The sequence below is a fragment of the Zalophus californianus genome, chromosome 12 (genome assembly GCF_009762305.2).
Source record: "Zalophus californianus isolate mZalCal1 chromosome 12, mZalCal1.pri.v2, whole genome shotgun sequence".
Classification (NCBI taxonomy): Eukaryota; Metazoa; Chordata; class Mammalia; order Carnivora; family Otariidae; genus Zalophus; species Zalophus californianus.
This window is the reverse complement of record NC_045606.1, coordinates 46,070,818-46,087,653: the sequence shown is the minus strand read 5'-3', so window position 1 is coordinate 46,087,653 and position 16,836 is coordinate 46,070,818. Positions and strand designations below refer to the sequence as shown.

Below are 16,836 nucleotides of genomic sequence, written 5' to 3'. Positions count from 1 at the left end.
AACCACCTTTTGCCTAATCAAAAGCTTAAATCTGTTCACAGGCGTTACAGCCCAGCATTGTACTATTGTATATTGATTGTGCTGGAGGGCACCTCCTTGTGGAGAACAATTGATTTTTCTTTGTTAGCAAAGCGATTTTAATAGTCTTTCTACAGGCTGTCATGTTTCAAGGCCCCAGAAACAAGATGCACCTGTTACTAGAACTTAGCGATCAATCGCTCAACCCTCAGAAAATGTGTCCGTTTGCTGTGCTTAAACAGCTCCACAGCAATTACTCAGAAGGTGACTTTAACTCGTTTTGATAAATATGCTTCCTGGGAGTCTCAGGTGGGTTATCTGAGGCATTTTTACCTCTGAGCCTGAAGTCAGGTGTTTCGTTAAATTGCCATTAAGAGAGCGTGGTTACAAGAACAGATTTTTGCTGTTTGATGTTACTTTCGTAGCTTCGTGCCAAACTTCCTTGCCAAAGAAACTAGCCCAAAGTAAAGGTCACTGCTTTGAAGAGTGAGTGATGATAATAACTGTATTTGTATTGCCCTTGATATTTCAAAACGGCTCCTCTGGCTAATTGTGTGGCGTGACTAAAAAGTCAAAGGTAGGATCTGCAGCTTAAATCCAGCACAATTGCCATCTGTTCTCCTTGACCAGTGATGACCACTGTTTCCTTAACGTTATACAAAGTGTCCCTTATTTTTTTTTTTTCTGTCTTGGTGAATCTGGCTCACAAGGTTTCTTTATGTGTATGGAGGCCTTTCTGTGATCTCTAGTCATGCTAAGTTCTTCACATCTTCTTGCAAGTGTTTAAAAATGTGTCAGCACTTTAGGCTTGTAGCTGCCCTGCACAACCGTAGTATTAGCCACCATTGCTGAGGAGGTGGTAGGTATTAATCTTTCAGTCAAATTCTTCAAGGCAGCAGGGGATACAGGTCAGGCTTTATAAATGAGGAAATCTGAGAGAAACTTCGGAGAGGTTAAGTAACATCACCCGGCGATACACATACATAGTGACAAAATCAGTATTTGAATGTAGTCCATCCGCTTAACCATGGTATTCTACCATCTGTGTCTCTCAGCATTGCGGTGTCAAAAGGGTCCTAGAAAGTGCAGAGCCCTTGCTGGACCCCAGCCACATAAAAATCCTTTTCGCCTCTAGGGGACAGAAACCTTCTCTTCAACTCGGCAAACGCTTTTGGAAGGTCTGCTACATGTCAAACGGCATGATCGACTTTGGGGATTGAGTAGAAATGGAGAAAAACACAATCTCTGTTTCAAGAAATTTGTCATCAACTGGGAGGAGGAAATTATTGCAAAGGGGCTTAGCAGGGGTAAACCCTCTCTGAGCCAAAGTGGGGAAAGGTCTCATGCTTCTGCTTAAGGCCTGGGAATACAAATGAGGTTGTTGTGGGTTTAATTATGTGTCTCTGCCCCTCCCCCCAAATTTATATGTTAAAGTATTAATCCCCAGTACCTCACAGTGTGGCCTTATTTGAAAATAGGGTTCTTGCAGATGTAGCCAAGTTCAGATGGGGTCATTAAGGTCTGCCCTAATCTGATTGGTATCCTTATAGAAAGGGGGAATTTGGGGGCGCCTGGGTGGCTCAGTCGTTAAGTGTCTGCCTTCGGCTCAGGTCATGATCCCAGGATCCTGGGATCAAGCCCGGCATCCGGCTCCCTGCTCGGCTGGAAGCCTGCTTCTCCCTCTCCCCTTCCCCTGCTTGCGTTCCTTCTCACATTCTCTCTCTCTCTTTCTGTCAATTAAATAAGTAAAATCTTAAAAAAAAAAAAAAAAGAAGGTGAACTTGGACACAGAGACACAGGGAGAACGCCGTGAAAAGACCGGATTTGCGCTGCCACGGCCCGGGAATGTGAGATTGCCAGCTAGGAGAGAGGCTCGAACAGATTGTCCCTCACGACCCTCAGGAAAAAAAAACCCTTTCAGATACACTTTGGAAATGTGCTAATCTCGATTTTGGACTCCTAGGCTCCAGGACTGTGAGACAATACTGTTCTGTTGTGTGAGCCGCCCTCTGTGTGGCACTTCATTAGGGTACCTCTGGGAAACCAGGGTTCTGACAAAATAATAGTAAGAGATAACGAGATGCTTTGTGTGTTTGTTTTGGTTGTAGGTGAAGGAAAAAGGAAAGCAAAATTTGAAGATTAGGAAATACTCGCGTGAGGATCCTCTAAATGTTTTTTTGAGTGAAGAGAGTGGCGTTTTCAGAATTGTGCTTCAGGAAAATTCATCTTATAGGTAAAAAGACAAAGGACAGGTTTAGCGCGCCCTGAAATTTTTTGCAGGGGAGAAAGAAGGACACTTGATTTGAGGAGAGTATTTAAAATTGAAATTTCTTTAAAGACGTAACTAACTCTAAGCTCTGTATTTACAAATGTGGGAAGAAGCCCCAGTCATTATTTTGCCTGAGTGATTAGAACTAGGAATAATGATACAATGTGTCAGATCAATAGAAGGAACACCATTTTAGAAATGCTTTCTTTCTACCTCTTCAGGTCTCAGGTAGGTAGAAAAAAATCCTAGATGGTGAATCAGCAGACTTCAATTTAAGGGTCAGCTTTGCAATAAACTCTCTAACCTGTCAGGAAATTTCTCCCAGTTTCTCTCATTTTCTTTCTCCCCTCCTGCTCCCTCTCCCTCCCTTATTTTCCTTTCTTTCTCTCTTTTGTTTCTTTGAAAGAAAGTGGTGTGTGTATTGGTAGTTACATTCCTTTTGGCTCTCATCCAAGTCTCTTTGAGGAATGCGGTGAGTTTACTTTCACTTTAGGTTTTGTTTGTTTCATCTTGTCTGTCTTTCTCTGTCTTTATACCATATTAACACAATTCAACTTTTGAACAACACTGAACTTTTCAGTTTGCCCACCCAGTGCTAATCCTCTCATCATTTGAAGTGTTCGTAGAATTTATGTGGCGTCCGCAGAAACACAGATGCTATAGGTATAAATAAATGTGTTGCAATCACAGCTGCGTACGGGAAATAGGGACCGCAAATGGAAAGAAAAAGTCACAGATTTAAAGAAAAAAAATAAAAAGGTGGCTTAGAAGTAAAATGGAAAGAGGAGCTGGGCCAGGACAGGTGTCAGAAAAGATCAGGGTAAATGTAAGCAAGCTGCATACAGGCAATGAACAGGTGCAGCCAAAGAGGTGTAAAAATTAATGATTTATTATGGAAAACTCACATCAAGGGTCTGTTTCTAGCTCTGTTACCAAAGGGACTAGTCTCACTAAGTGAAACAAATCAGTGCTGGTAACTAACATCTAACAGTTTCACAAGGGTTAAGAGTCAAAGAAAAGAAAGAGGTAGTTTGGGCTTAAATGCCGTTTTTTATATGACATGTTTTCATGGCTGAGCAAATCATTTGCCACAGCAGTTAAAAGAAGGCAGGGGTTGGCAAACTATAGCCTGTGGGTCAAATCCGGCTGATTCCAGTTTTTGGAATAAGCTTTTATTGGAACACAGCCATGCCCATTTGTATACATATTGTCTGTGGTTACTTTTACATTACGATGACAAAGTTAAATAGGTGCAACAGCAACCTTAAAACTCCCAAAGTGGAAAATATTTACTAGCTGAACTTTTACAGAAAAAGAAAGTTTTCAAGATACATTTTAGAAAATTCTCAGCTCTGGAAATCCTATTGCTTGGATTAAAATACTTTCGCTTCTGTCTGCTAACTTGGTGGTCTTGGACTACACATCGCCAGTGTTCAAACCTTCAGTTTTTCTCATGTATCAGATGGGCTAATACTAATCCTTCTGTACTAGCATTGTTGCCAGGACAAATGAAATATGTTAAGCATTATCAGTAGCACTGTTCCTACTTTTCAGGTCTATCTAAACTATTGTACTGCTCCTTCCCTGTTCGTGTCTTGAAGGGACTACTGCTCTTTCTGTTACCCATGCTGAGACTGTACACAAATGTACTAGATACATTTGTGACCATTGGGCATGATGGAAATCTTCAAAGTTCCAGAGCTTCACAGATATTTGGAGCAAGTTAAACTAGAGTGCCTTGTGCCACCATTTTGTTTTAAAATTTGTTAGAGGCATACCAAAATAATGCAAGTTGTGCTCCAGAGTTTTAAAGTTTTCAGTAAAATTGTCCTTTTGGGTTTTAAAAAATTTATTATTATTATTTTTTTTTAGTTTTTATTTGACTATCGTTGACACACAGTGTTACATTAGTGTCAAGTATATGACATAATGATTCAAAAAAGGAAACTGAACCATTTTCTAACACCATACATAAAAATTAACTCAAAATGTCCTTTCAGTTTTAACTCAGAGTCTTCTCTCTCCATTAGGACCCAGATAGAAATTCATGGTACTCAACTAGTGCCAGTTTGGCATGAGACTATGCTCAGAATAACTTTTCCCTTCTGAAAATAAGCATGTAGTATGGAAGCAAGTGGGTCATTGATTGCTCTCTCTTCCTTTTGGATGAGTTCTTGCCTCGGAGGCTTTCCACTTTTCCATGCAAGTAGCTTTTAGTTCTTTTCATCGTTTTTACAGATGTTACCAGAATATCTGACCTCTAACGTGTGACACAGTGAAGGCTAATGTTGGTGACTCCTCTGTCCCCTCCTTACTATTTTATTATTTTAAAGTTTTTTTTACATTTTCCATTTTTTACTGAGAAATAATTGACCTATGTATCTCTATAAACTTAAGGTATACAGAGTGATGGTTTGATTTACATATACTGTGAAATGAACATGATAGGTTTAGCTAGCTTCCATCTTCTCATGTAGAAACAATAAAAAGAAAAGAAAGAAGAAAAATAGTATTTTTTTCTCCTTGTGATGAGAACTCTTAGGATTTATTCTCAACAACTTTACTAGTTACCATATAGCATTGTTAACTATAGCTGTCATGTTGTACATTAGATCCCTAGTACTTGCTTATCTTATAACCGGAAGTTTGTACCTTTCTACCACCTTCCTCCATTTCCCTTTCCTTCTATCTGTTGTAACTACGAATCTGCCTTTTCTCTGAGTTTGCTTTTGTTTTTGTTTGTTTTAGATTCTACACATTTGTGAGATCATACCCTATTTGTCTTTCTTTGACTAATTTCACTTAGCATAATACTTTCAAGGTCCATCTGTGTTGTTGCAAATGATAGGATTTCCTCATTTTTTATGGCTGAATAATATTCCATTGTATACATTTACCATAACTTCTTTGCCCATTTATCCATTGATGCACACTTAGGTTGTTTCCAGGTCTTGGCTATTGTAAGTCATGCTGCTATAAACAGGGGGTGCAGATCTCTCTTTGGCAATGTATTTCATTTCCTTTGGATATATTCCTAGAAGTGGAATTGCTGGACCATATGGTCATTCTATTTGGAGTTTTTTAAGGGTCCTACATATTGTTTTCCATAGTGGCTATACCAATTTACAATTCCACAGACAGTGCAGAAGGGTTCCTTTTTGTCCATATTCCTGTCAGTATTTGTTATCTTTTATCTTTTTGATGATGGCCATGCTAACATCATATGGTGATATCTCACTGTGTGGCTTTTTAATTAAAGTATAACTAATCTACAACGTTATTTTAGTTTCATGTGTACACCATTATCTTGTGGTTTAATTTCCATTTCCCTAATGACTAGTGACATTGATCATCTTTTCATATGCCTGTTAGTCTGTGGAAAAGTCTTCTTTGGAAAAATATCCAGATACTTTAACTTTTTTTAATTGGGTGGTTGTTTTTGTTGTTGTTATTTTTGAGTTGTAGAAGTTCTTTTTATATTTTGGATATTAACCCCTAACAGATAGTTTGCAAATAATTTTCCACTCCCTAGTTTGTTTTTTCAGTTTGTTGATAGTTTCTTTTGCTATGCAGAAGCTTTATTGTTTGATATATTCCTACTTGCTTGTTTTTGATTTAGTTGCTTATGCTTTAGGTGTGATTCCTAAAACATCATTACCAAGATCCATGTTAAGGAGCTTTATTCCTATGTTTTCTAATAGAATTTTCATGGTTTCAGGTCTTGGATTTAAGTTTTTAAAAGTTAATTTTTGTGCCTGGTTTAAGATATGTGTCTAGTTTTATTCTTTTAAGATCCAGTTATTCCAACACCATTATTGAAGAGACAATTTTCTCCATTGAGTATTCTTGGCTTCCTTGTCAAATATTAGTTAATTATTTATGATGGGCTCTCCATTCAGTTTTGTTGGTCTATTTGTATGTCTTTATGCCAGTACCGTACTGTGTTGAAGACTATAACTTTATAATAGGGCTGAAATCAGAGAGTGTGATGCTTCCTGCTTTGCTCTTCTTTCTCAGGATTTCTTTGGCTATATGAGATATTTTGTGGTTCCATATAAATTTTATTTTTTTATTTTTTTTCTTTAAATTGTTTATTGTTATGTTAATCACCATACATTACATCATTAGTTTTTGATGTAGTGTTCCATGATTCATTGTTTGTGCATAACACACAGTGCTCTACACAGAACGTGCCCTCCTTAATACCCATCACCAGGCTAACCCATCCCCCCACCCCCCTCCCCTCTAGAACCCTCAGTTTGTTTTTCAGAGTCCATCATCTCTCATGGTTCGTCCCCCACTCCGATTTACCACCCTTCATTCTTCCCCTCCTGCTATCTTCTTTTTTTTTTTCTTAACATATATTGCATTATTTGTTTCAGAGGTACAGATCTGTGATTCAACAGTCTTGCACAATTCACCGCGCTCACCATAGCACATACCCTACCCAATGTCTATCACCCAGCCACCCCATCCCTCCCACCCCCCACCACTCCTGCAACCCTCTATTTGTTTCCTGAGATTAAGAATTCCTCATATCGGTGAGGTCATATGACACATATCTTTCTCTGATTGACTTATTCCGCTCAGCATAACACCCTCCAGTTCCAACCACGTCGTTGCAAATGGCAAGATCTCATTCCATTTGATGGCTGCATAATATCCCATTGTGTATGTATACCACATCTTCTTTATCCTTCATCTGTCGATGGGCATCTTGGCACTTTCCACAGTTTGGCTATGGTGGACATTGCTGCTATATACATTTGGGTGCACATACCCCTTTGGAACCCTACATTTGTATCTTTGTGGTAAATACCCAGTAGTGCAATTGCTGGATCTTATGGTAGCTCTATTTACAACTATTTGAGGAACCTCCATACTGTTTTCCAGAGTGGCTGCACCAACTTGCATTCCCACCAACAGTGTAGGAGGGTTCCCCTTTCTCCACATCCCTGCCAACATCTGTCATTTCCTGACTTGTTAATTTTAGCCATTCTGACTGGTGTGAGGTGGTATCTCATTGAGGTTTTGATTTGGGTTTCCCTGATGCCGAGCGATGTTGAGCACTTTTTCATGTGTCTGTGGGCCATTTGGATGTCTTCTTCGGAAAAATGTCTGTTCATGTCTTCTGCCCATTTCTTGATTGGATTATTTGTTCTTTGGGTGTTGAGTTTGATAAGTTCTTTATAGATTTTGGATACTAGCCCTTTATCTGATATGTCATTTGCAAATATCTTCTCCCATTCTGTCGGTTGTCTTTTGGTTTTGTGGACTGTTTCTTTTGCTGTGCACAAGATTTTTATCTTGATGAAGTTCCAAGAGTTCATTTTTGCCCTTGTTTCCCTTGCTTTTGGCAATGTTTCTAGGAAGAAGTTGCTGCGGCTGAGGTCGAAGAGGTTGCTGCCTGTGTTCTCCTTTAGGATTTTGATGGACTCCTGTCTCACATTTAGGTCTTTCAACCACTTGGAGTCTATTTTTGTGTGTGGTGTAAGGAAATGGTCCAGTTTCATTCTTCTGCACGTGGCTGTCCAATTTTCCCAACACCATTTGTTGAAGAGACTGTCTTTTTTTCCATTGGACATTCTTTCCTGCTTTGCCAAATATGAGTTGACCATAGAGTTGAGGGTCCATTTCTGGGCTCTCTATTCTGTTCCATTGATCTATGTGACTGTTTTTGTACCAGTACCATACTGTCTTGATGATGACAGCATTGTAATAGAGCTGGAAGTCCGGAATTGTGATGCTGCCAGCTTTGCTTTTCATTTTCAACATTCCTCTGGCTATTTGGGGACTTTTCTGGTTCCATACAAATTGTAGGATTATTTGTTCCATTTCTTTGAAAAAAGTGGATGGTATTTTGATGGGGATTGCATTGAATGTGTAGATTGCTCTAGGTAGCATTGACATCTTCACAATGTTTATTCTCCCAATCCATGAGCATGGAACGTTTTTCCATTTCTTTGTGTCTTCCTCAATTTCTTTCATGAGTATTTTATAGTTTTCTGAGTACAGATCTTTGGCCTCTTTGGCTAGATTTATTCCTAGGTATCTTATGGTTTTGGGTGCAATTGTAAATGGGGTCAACACCTTAATTTCTCTCTCTTCTGTCTTGTTGGTATATAGGAATGCTACTGATTTTTGTGCATAGATTTTATATCCTGCCACTTTGCTGAATTCCTGTATGAGTTCTAGCAGTTTTGGGGTGGAGTCTTTTGGGTTTTCCACATACAGTATCATATCATCTGCAAAGAGTGAGAGTTTGACTTCCTCTATGCCGATTTGGATGCCTTTGATTTCTTTTTGTTGTCTGATTGCTGTGGCTAGGACTTCTAATACTATGTTGTATAGCAGTGGTGAGAGTAGACATCCCTGCCACGTTCCTGACCTTAGGGGGAAAGCTCTCAGTTTTTCCCCATTGAGAATGATATTCACTGTAGGGTTTTCATAGATGGCTTTTATGATATTAAGGTACGTACCCCCATCCCTATACTCTGAAGAGTTTTGATCAAGAAAGGATGCTGGACTTTGTCAAATGCTTTTTCTGCATCTATTGAGAGGATCATATGATTCTTGTTCTTTCTTTTGTTAATGTATTGTATCACGTTGATTGATTTGCAGATGTTGAATAAACCTTCCAGGGATAAATCCCACTTGGTCTTGGTGAATAATCCTTTTAATGTACTGTTGGATCCTATTGGCTAGTATTTTGGTGAGAATTTTGGCATCCATGTTCATCAAGGATATTGGTCTGTAATTCTCTTTTTGATGGGGTCTTTGGTTTTGGGATCAAGGTAATGGTGGCCCCATAAAACGAGTTTGGAAGTTTTCCTGCCATTTCTCTTTTTTGGAACAGTTTCAGGAGAATAGGTATTAATTCTTCTTTAAATGTCTGATAGAATTCCCCTGGGAAGACATCTGGCCCTGGGCTTTTGTTTGTTGGGAGATTTTTGATGACTGCTTCAATTTCCTTAGTGGTTATAGGTCTGTTCAGGTTTTCTGTTTCTTCCTGGTTCAATTTTGGTAGTTGATACATCTCTAGAAATGTATCCGTTTCTTCCAGGTTATCTAATTTGCTGGGATATAGTTGCTCATAATATGTTCTTATAATTGTTTGTATGTCTTTGGTGTTGGTTGTGATCTCTCCTTTCATTCATGATTTTGTTGATTTGGGTCATTTCTCTTTTCTTTTTGATAAGTCTCGCCAGGGGTTTATCAATCTTGTTAATTCTTTCCAAGAACCAGCTCCTAGTTTCGTTGATCTGTTCTACTGTTCTTTTGATTTGTAGTTCATTGATTTCTGCTCTGATCTTTATTATTTCTCCTCTTCTACTGGGTTTAGGCTTTATTTGCTGTTTTTTCTCTAGCTCCTTTAGGTGTAGGGTTAGGTTGTGTATTTGAGACCTTTCTTGTTTTTGAGAAAGGCTTGTATTGCTATATTCTTTCCTCTCAGGACTGCCTTTGCTGTATCCCAAAGATTTTGAACAGTTGTGTTTTCTTTTCATTTGTTTCCATGAATTTTTTTAATTCTTCTTTAATTTCCTTGTTGACCCATTCATTCTTTAGTAGGATGCTCTCTAGCCTCCATGTATTTGAGTTCTTTCCAACTTTCCTCTTGTGATTGAGTTCTAGTTTCAAAGCATTATGGTCTGAAAATATGCAGGGAATAATCCCAATCTTTTGGTACCGGTTGAGACCTGATTTGTGACCTAGGATGTGATCTATTCTGGAGAATGTTCCAATGGCACTAGAGAAGAATGTGTATTCTGTTGCTTTGGGATGGAATGTTCTAAATATGTCTATGAAGTCCATTTGGTCCAGTGTGTCGTTTAAAGTCTTTATTTCCTTGTTGCTCTTTTGCTTAGATGATCTGTCCATTTCAGTCAGGGGTGTTAAAGTCCCCCAGTATTATTGTATTGTTGTTGATGTGTTTCTTTGCTTTTGTTATTAATTGCCTTATTAATTGCCTTAATTGACTGCTCCCATGTTTAGGGGCATAGATATTTACAACTGTTAGATCTTCTTGTTGGATAGACCCTTTAAGTAGGATATAGTGTCCTTCCTCATATCTTATTACAGTCTTTGTTTTAAAATCTAATTTGTCTGATATGAGGATTGCCACCCCAGCTTTCTTTTGGTGTCCATTAGCATGGTAAATGATTTTCCACCCCCTCAGTCTCAATGTGGGGGTGTCTTTGGGTCTAAAATGAATCTCTTGCAGACAGCATATCGATGGGTCTTGTTTTTTAATCCAATCTGATAGCCTGTGTCTTTTGATTGGGGCATTTAGCCCATTTACGTTCAGGGTAACTATTGAAAGATATGAATTTAGTGCCATTGTATCGCCTGTAAGGTGACTGTTACTGTATATTGTCTTTGTTCCTTTCTGGTCTATGCTGCTTTTAGGATCTCTCTTTGCTTAGAGGACCCCTTTCAATATTTCTTGGAGGGCTGGTTTCGTGTTTGCAAATTCCTTAATTTTTGTTTGTCCTGTAAGCTTTTTATCTCACCTTCGACTTTCAATGACAGCCTAGCTGGATATAGTATTCTTGGCTGCATATTTTTCTCGTTTAGTGCTCTGAAGATATCATGCCAGTTCTTCTTGGCCCACCAGTTCTCTGTGGATAGGTCTGTTGCCAATCTAATGTTTCTACCGTTATAGCTTACATATCTCTTCTCCCAATCTGCTTTCAAGATTGTCTCATTGTCTCTGAGACTCATAAGTTTTACTATTAGATGTCGGGGTGTTGACCTCTTTTTATTGATTTTGAGAGGGGTTCTCTGTGCCTCCTGGATTTTGATGCCTGTTTCCTTCCCCACATTAGGGAAGTTCTCTGCTATAATTTGCTCCAATTTACCTTCTGCCCCTCTCTCTCTTTCTTCTTCTTCTGGGATCCCAATTATTCTAACGTTCTTTCATCTTACCGTATCATTTATATCTCGAATTCTCCCCTCGTGATCCAGTAGTTGTTTATCTCTCTTTTTCTCATCTTCTTTATTTTCCATCATTTGGTCTGCTATATTGCTGATTCTCTCTTCTGCCTCATTTATCCTAGCAATTAGTGCCCCCATTTTTTATTGCACCTCATGAATAGCCTTTTTGATTTCGAGTTGGTTAGATTTTAGTTCTTTTATTTCTCCAGAAAGGGTTTCTTTAATAAGTTCCATGCTTTTTTCAAGCCCAGCTAGTATCTTTAAAATCATGATTCTGAACTCTAGGTCCAACATTGTACTAATGTCCATATTGAGTAGATCCCTGGCAGATGGTACTACCTCTTGTTCTTTTTGTTGAGATGATTTTTTTTGTCTTGTCATTTCATCCAGAGGAGAATAGATGAATGAGAGAACAAAATGCTAACAGGTTAACAACGTCCCCAGAAAATATACTCTAAACAAATCAGAAAAGACCTGAAACCAGGGGAAAAGAAAGGGAAAGAAAGAAAAAAGGAAGAGAAAAAAAAGAGAAAAAGAAAAAAGAAAAACAAACAAAAACAGAACAAAACAAAAAAAACAGAACATGATCAAATATGATCAGGCTGGTGCATAGATCAGTGCCACACACTAGATTTTGGGTGTATTTTTGTCTGCTAGAAGAAAGTGCCTCCTAAAATTTTAAAGGAAGATAGACTTATATATGTACAAAATAAGGGTTGATAAGATGAAGCGATGGAATATGACTATAAAGATGAAAATTATAAAAAATTTTAAAAAAGGAATTGATAAGAAAGTGAGAAAAGAAAGAAGAGGATTAAAAAAAACAGAAAGAAAGAAAAAAAAGGGGATAGAATATGATCAGGCAGGAAACTAGAACAAAGCCATACACTAGAGATTTAGGGTATATTTTGATATGTTAGAAGAAACTGTATCTCAAAATTTTAAAGAGAGAACAACTTATATATATATATATATATATATATATATATATATATATATATGCCAAAAATAAGGGTAACTACTATGAAGAGATAGAATATGACTCTAAAAATGAAAAATAAATTTTTTTTAAAAGGGATTGATAAGATGTTGGTAGAAAAAGGGAAAAAGAAAAATTAAAAAAAAAGACAGTTAAAAAAATTAACTTTGAAAGACTAATGAATCATGGTAAAAAAGCCATGAATTCTATGTGCAGTATTCCACTAGCGCTGGAGTTCTCCTATTTTCATTGATGGGTAAACTTGGTCTTGGCCGGCTGTTCGTGCTGATCTCCTGGGGGAGGGGCCTGTTGCCATGGTTCCCAAATGTCTTTGCCGGAGGCGGAATTGCCCCACCCTTGCTGGGCCGGGCTAAGCAATCTGCTTGGATTTGCTCTCTGGAGCTTTTGTTCCCTGCAAGCTTTCCATACAGCTTTGGAGGATGAGAGTGAAAATGGCGGCCTCCTGATCTCTGCCCTGGAGGAGACAAGATCTCGGGTCCCAGCTCCTCAGTACACCCCCAGAGAAAAGCAGTCACTCACTCCCGTTTCCCCACTCTCTGGCAGCACTCCGTGATCACCTGGCCTGGACCGAGCATTTCTATCTCTGGCACATGACCCCATTTGGAGTCTCTAAACCCAGCAGATCCCTGTGGTGCACTCCTGTGCCACTCCTCCCGGGGGAGGAAGGGGAGTCTCCCCAGATCTGCTGCTTTTTGAGTCCCTGCTGGAGGAGCAGTGGCCCGATTGTCACCGATCACAGTTTATGGCAACCCTGAGCTGAGAGCTCAAGCCTTGCCTCTGTCTCTGCAGCCAGCTTCCCTGCTCCAATACCTGGGAGCTCTGCCACACTCAGGCACCCCCGGTCTTTCTGTGACCCCAAGGGTCCTGAGACCACACTGTCCCGTGAGGGTTCCATCCCCCGCTTAGCCGCTGAAGCGACGTCCCTCAGTGGAGCCGACTTCTAAAAGTTCTGATTTTGTGCTCCACAGCTCTATCACTTGCCAGAAGTGGCCGATGGAGGCCCCCTCCCCCGCCGTCTATCCTCCCGAATATCGCCTTGGATTCACTTCTCCGCACGTCCTACCTTCTAGAAAGTGGTCACTTTTCTGTTCAGAGAGTTGTTGCTATTCTTTTCTTTGATCTCCTGTTGAGTTCATAGGTGTTCAGAATGGTTTGATCCGTATCCAGCTGAATTCCTGAGACCGGAAGAAATCCAGGTCTCCTACTCCTCCGCCATCTTGCTCCCTTCGCTCACCATATAAATTTTAAGAGTATTTCTTCTACCTCTGTAAAAAATATCTTTAGAATCTGAGAGGGATCACATTGGATCTACAGATGGCTTTTGGTAGTATTGACATTTAAAAAATATTGATTCTAATCCATGAACACAGGATACCTTTCCATTTTTTTGTGTCCTATTTGATTTCTTTTATCAATGCCTTTAAGTTTTCAGAGTAGAGATCTTTCACCTCCTTGGTTAAATTAATTCCTAAGTATTTCATTCTATTTCTGATGTTATTATAAATGGGATTTCTTTCTTTCTTTCTTTTTTGGAAAATTTGTTATTAGTATGTGAAAACATTACTGATGTTATTGTATAGAAACTCTACTTATGTTAATTTTGTGTTCCTCATCTTTACTGAATTCATGATCTAACAATTTTTTTGGTTGAGTTTTTCAGAATTTTCTATATATAAAACAATGTCATCTGCAAATAGAGACAATTTTACTTCTTACTTTTCAATTCTGATACCTTTTATTTCTTTTTTTGCCTGATTGCTCCAGTATTATGTTGAATAGGAGTGGGTGGTGAGAGTGGGCACCCTTTTCTTGTTCTTGATCTTAGAGGGAAAACTTTCAACCTTTTACAATTGAGTATGATGTTTACTGTGTACTTGTCATATACGGCCTTTATTTTGTTGAGATATGCTTTTTTTATGTCTAACTTTTAAGTCTTTTTTTTTAAATCATGAATGGATGTTAAATTTTGTCTTATTTAATTCCTAAAAAACTTTTGTGGTATTGCCGTTATTCAACTTATACATTGAAAAAACTAAATCTTACTAGGAAGATTAAATAAATTGACTGAGGTCATAGTTAGTGATAGAAGGAAGCTTTGAAATCAAAACTTTTCCATCCAAAGCCTATGCTCTTGAGTGTCACCCTGTATTATTTCTTAATGTCAGTAATTGTTATGGGTTTAAATTGTGTCTCACACAAAAATGGGTGTGTTGAAATCCTAACCTCCAGTACCTCCAAATCTGACTTTATTTGGAATTAGGGTCATTGTAGATGTAATTTAAGATGAGATCCTACTGGAGTAGGGTGGGCCCCTAGTCCAGTATACCTGGTGTCCTTATAAGAAGATGGCAATGAGAAGAGAGAAATACACAGGAGAATCCCATGTGACAAAGAAGGCAGAGATTAGACTTAAGCAGTTTCAAGCCAAAGGATGCCACAGATTGCTAGCAAACCACTAGAAGGTAGAAAGGGCCAAGGAGAGATTCAACTACAGTTTTCAGAAGAAAAACGATCCTTCCAATACCTTGATTTTGGACTTCTGGCCTTCAGAATCATGAGACAATAAATTTCTATTGTTTTAAGCCATTTAGTTTGTGGTACCTTTTTTTGACAGTCCTAGGAAACTATTATAGTAATATAGATTATTCCAAATTATATTATTCTATATTTCTATAGAGATCCTACGGAAAAATGTGTTATTAGGCCATGAATAGCGAATCTAAAATGTAATATAGCCCAAGAGGGAAAAGAGATTCCAAACCAAAACAACTTCCTCCAAAGTAGAAAGAAAAAAAAACAAGAGGAAAAAGAAAACAACAAAAGACAATTTCGTTATAAAGTCACATCCCTGATGATATCTGATTTTAATAGGACATTCATGAAGAATGCAAATAGGGAAGTAAAACGAAAGTAAATTAATACACTTGCCTCATTATTAACAGGGTTAACATTTGGTGGTTTAGGGGTGGTGACCTGAGAGAAGGTAGTTACAGATAAGTAAATACAGATTTGATTTAATGTAAATTTCTCAATGTTAGAATGACATCAAATGTGGCATTGTAGAAATGGCATCCAAAGAAGGTAATGAAACAAGAATAATTGTTTAGATCTATAACCATAGATTGTCTGATGAAAAATAGCTAAAATTGCTTTCTATTGAAATAGTCTACTTTTAAAAAAGAAAGAAAAAAAGAAATAGTGTATTATTGTTTCCTATCCCATCTCAGCTGAGCTGAGCTCTCTCTTTTGACATTATTGGAAGATAACATTAGGGTGTTCCTACTCTGCAAGAGACTCAAGCCAATTACTATTTTTTCCCATGTGGTTCCAAATAATAGACACATTCTAATATGTAGATACTTTCAATGATTCCTAAAAGTATTAATCCATTCAAAAACACGTTTTGTTTTTTTTTTTTACCCTGATTAATCTGAAAATGTCAGTCTCCCTTTGGAAATTAGAGTTGTGTATGCAAGAAGTATCTGACATATCAAGTGTACAAATGCTTTATATCTAAAACCATGGTCCTTTTTTGCTCTTTGCTTTTTAGCTGCTTGGAGTCCCCTTCATCCAGCATTTGTCTACCTGACCAATCCTGCCCTTCCTCTAAGGTGAGTTTAAGAATCACGTTCTCTATTAAGCCTGTCAACCTACTCATCACTTAGCCCATGTTGCTAACCTCATCTTTGTGGTAACAGTCCACTTTTTAAATATTATTTATTACATTATGTGGCATATTTGTGTCCTTACCAAAAAATATGAGCCTCTTTTGAGCAGGGCCATGCCTTATTAACATTTACATACCTTACATCTAGTACAGTGTCTGACATATAATAGCCACTCTCTAAAGAATGATTGAATGAACAAATGTAAGTTGAGAAAAAAAACTATTAGAGAAAATGCAAAAGAATTCATTAGTAATATTCAGATCTAGAGATGATCAAAGATAGGCTCCAGACTCAGAGATAGTATCAGTGACAAGGCAGAAATGCTACATGCCTATTATGCTTCCATCTTGTGTTGAAAGGAGAATCCTCTTAAAAATGTAGCCAAGATCATGGTTAAGAGAATTTGAAATTGAAGATCAGTGAAGTGGCTAGGAACGGCACTAGACTGCTTTCAGCACACTGCAGGTCTCTGAGACTAGATGAAGAACATGCTAAGGTTTATTTTTTTTTTTATTTTTCTACTATATTTTTTAAAAAAATCTTACCGTGTCACTAAGTTATTCTGATTCTTTCTCCACACTGTCAACCAGGGCTCTGTTTCACCTCTTTCATTGCTAACATCGCAGTCAGACATTATCATGTACTTTAAATAATACAATGGCCTAATTTTTTACCTTATTTACTGCCTCAAGTCTGTTTCCTCTTCATTTGGCCCTCTGGCTTGTTCATGCCATTCCTCTGTTCAGAATCTTCAGTTGTTCTCTGCATGCCCACAGACTGAAGTTTATTTTCCTCCATCTAGCCTTCAATGGCCTCTCTAAACTCATCCAAACCATCGTTCTAACATCATTTCCCATAATCCCCAGGAAAATCCTTATTTCATTTCATTTTATTGTGTGGAATAGATTTAATTTACTAAATGTATCATGAAATGTAACTCAATTATT

At 38.1% G+C, this 16,836-nt stretch overlaps 1 long non-coding RNA gene across 2 annotated transcripts in view; it reads left to right on the top strand.

Annotated features, from left to right (window-relative positions):
• Window positions 1-2,607: 2,607 nt before the first annotated feature.
• Window positions 2,608-16,836, top strand: part of LOC113911747 — a 227,126-nt gene continuing 212,897 nt past the window's right edge. For both annotated transcript variants that reach the window (XR_003516585.2, XR_003516586.2), the window contains exons 1-2: window positions 2,608-2,759; window positions 15,772-15,832. This is a non-coding gene — a long non-coding RNA (uncharacterized LOC113911747). The remainder of the gene's footprint in view (window positions 2,760-15,771; window positions 15,833-16,836) is intronic.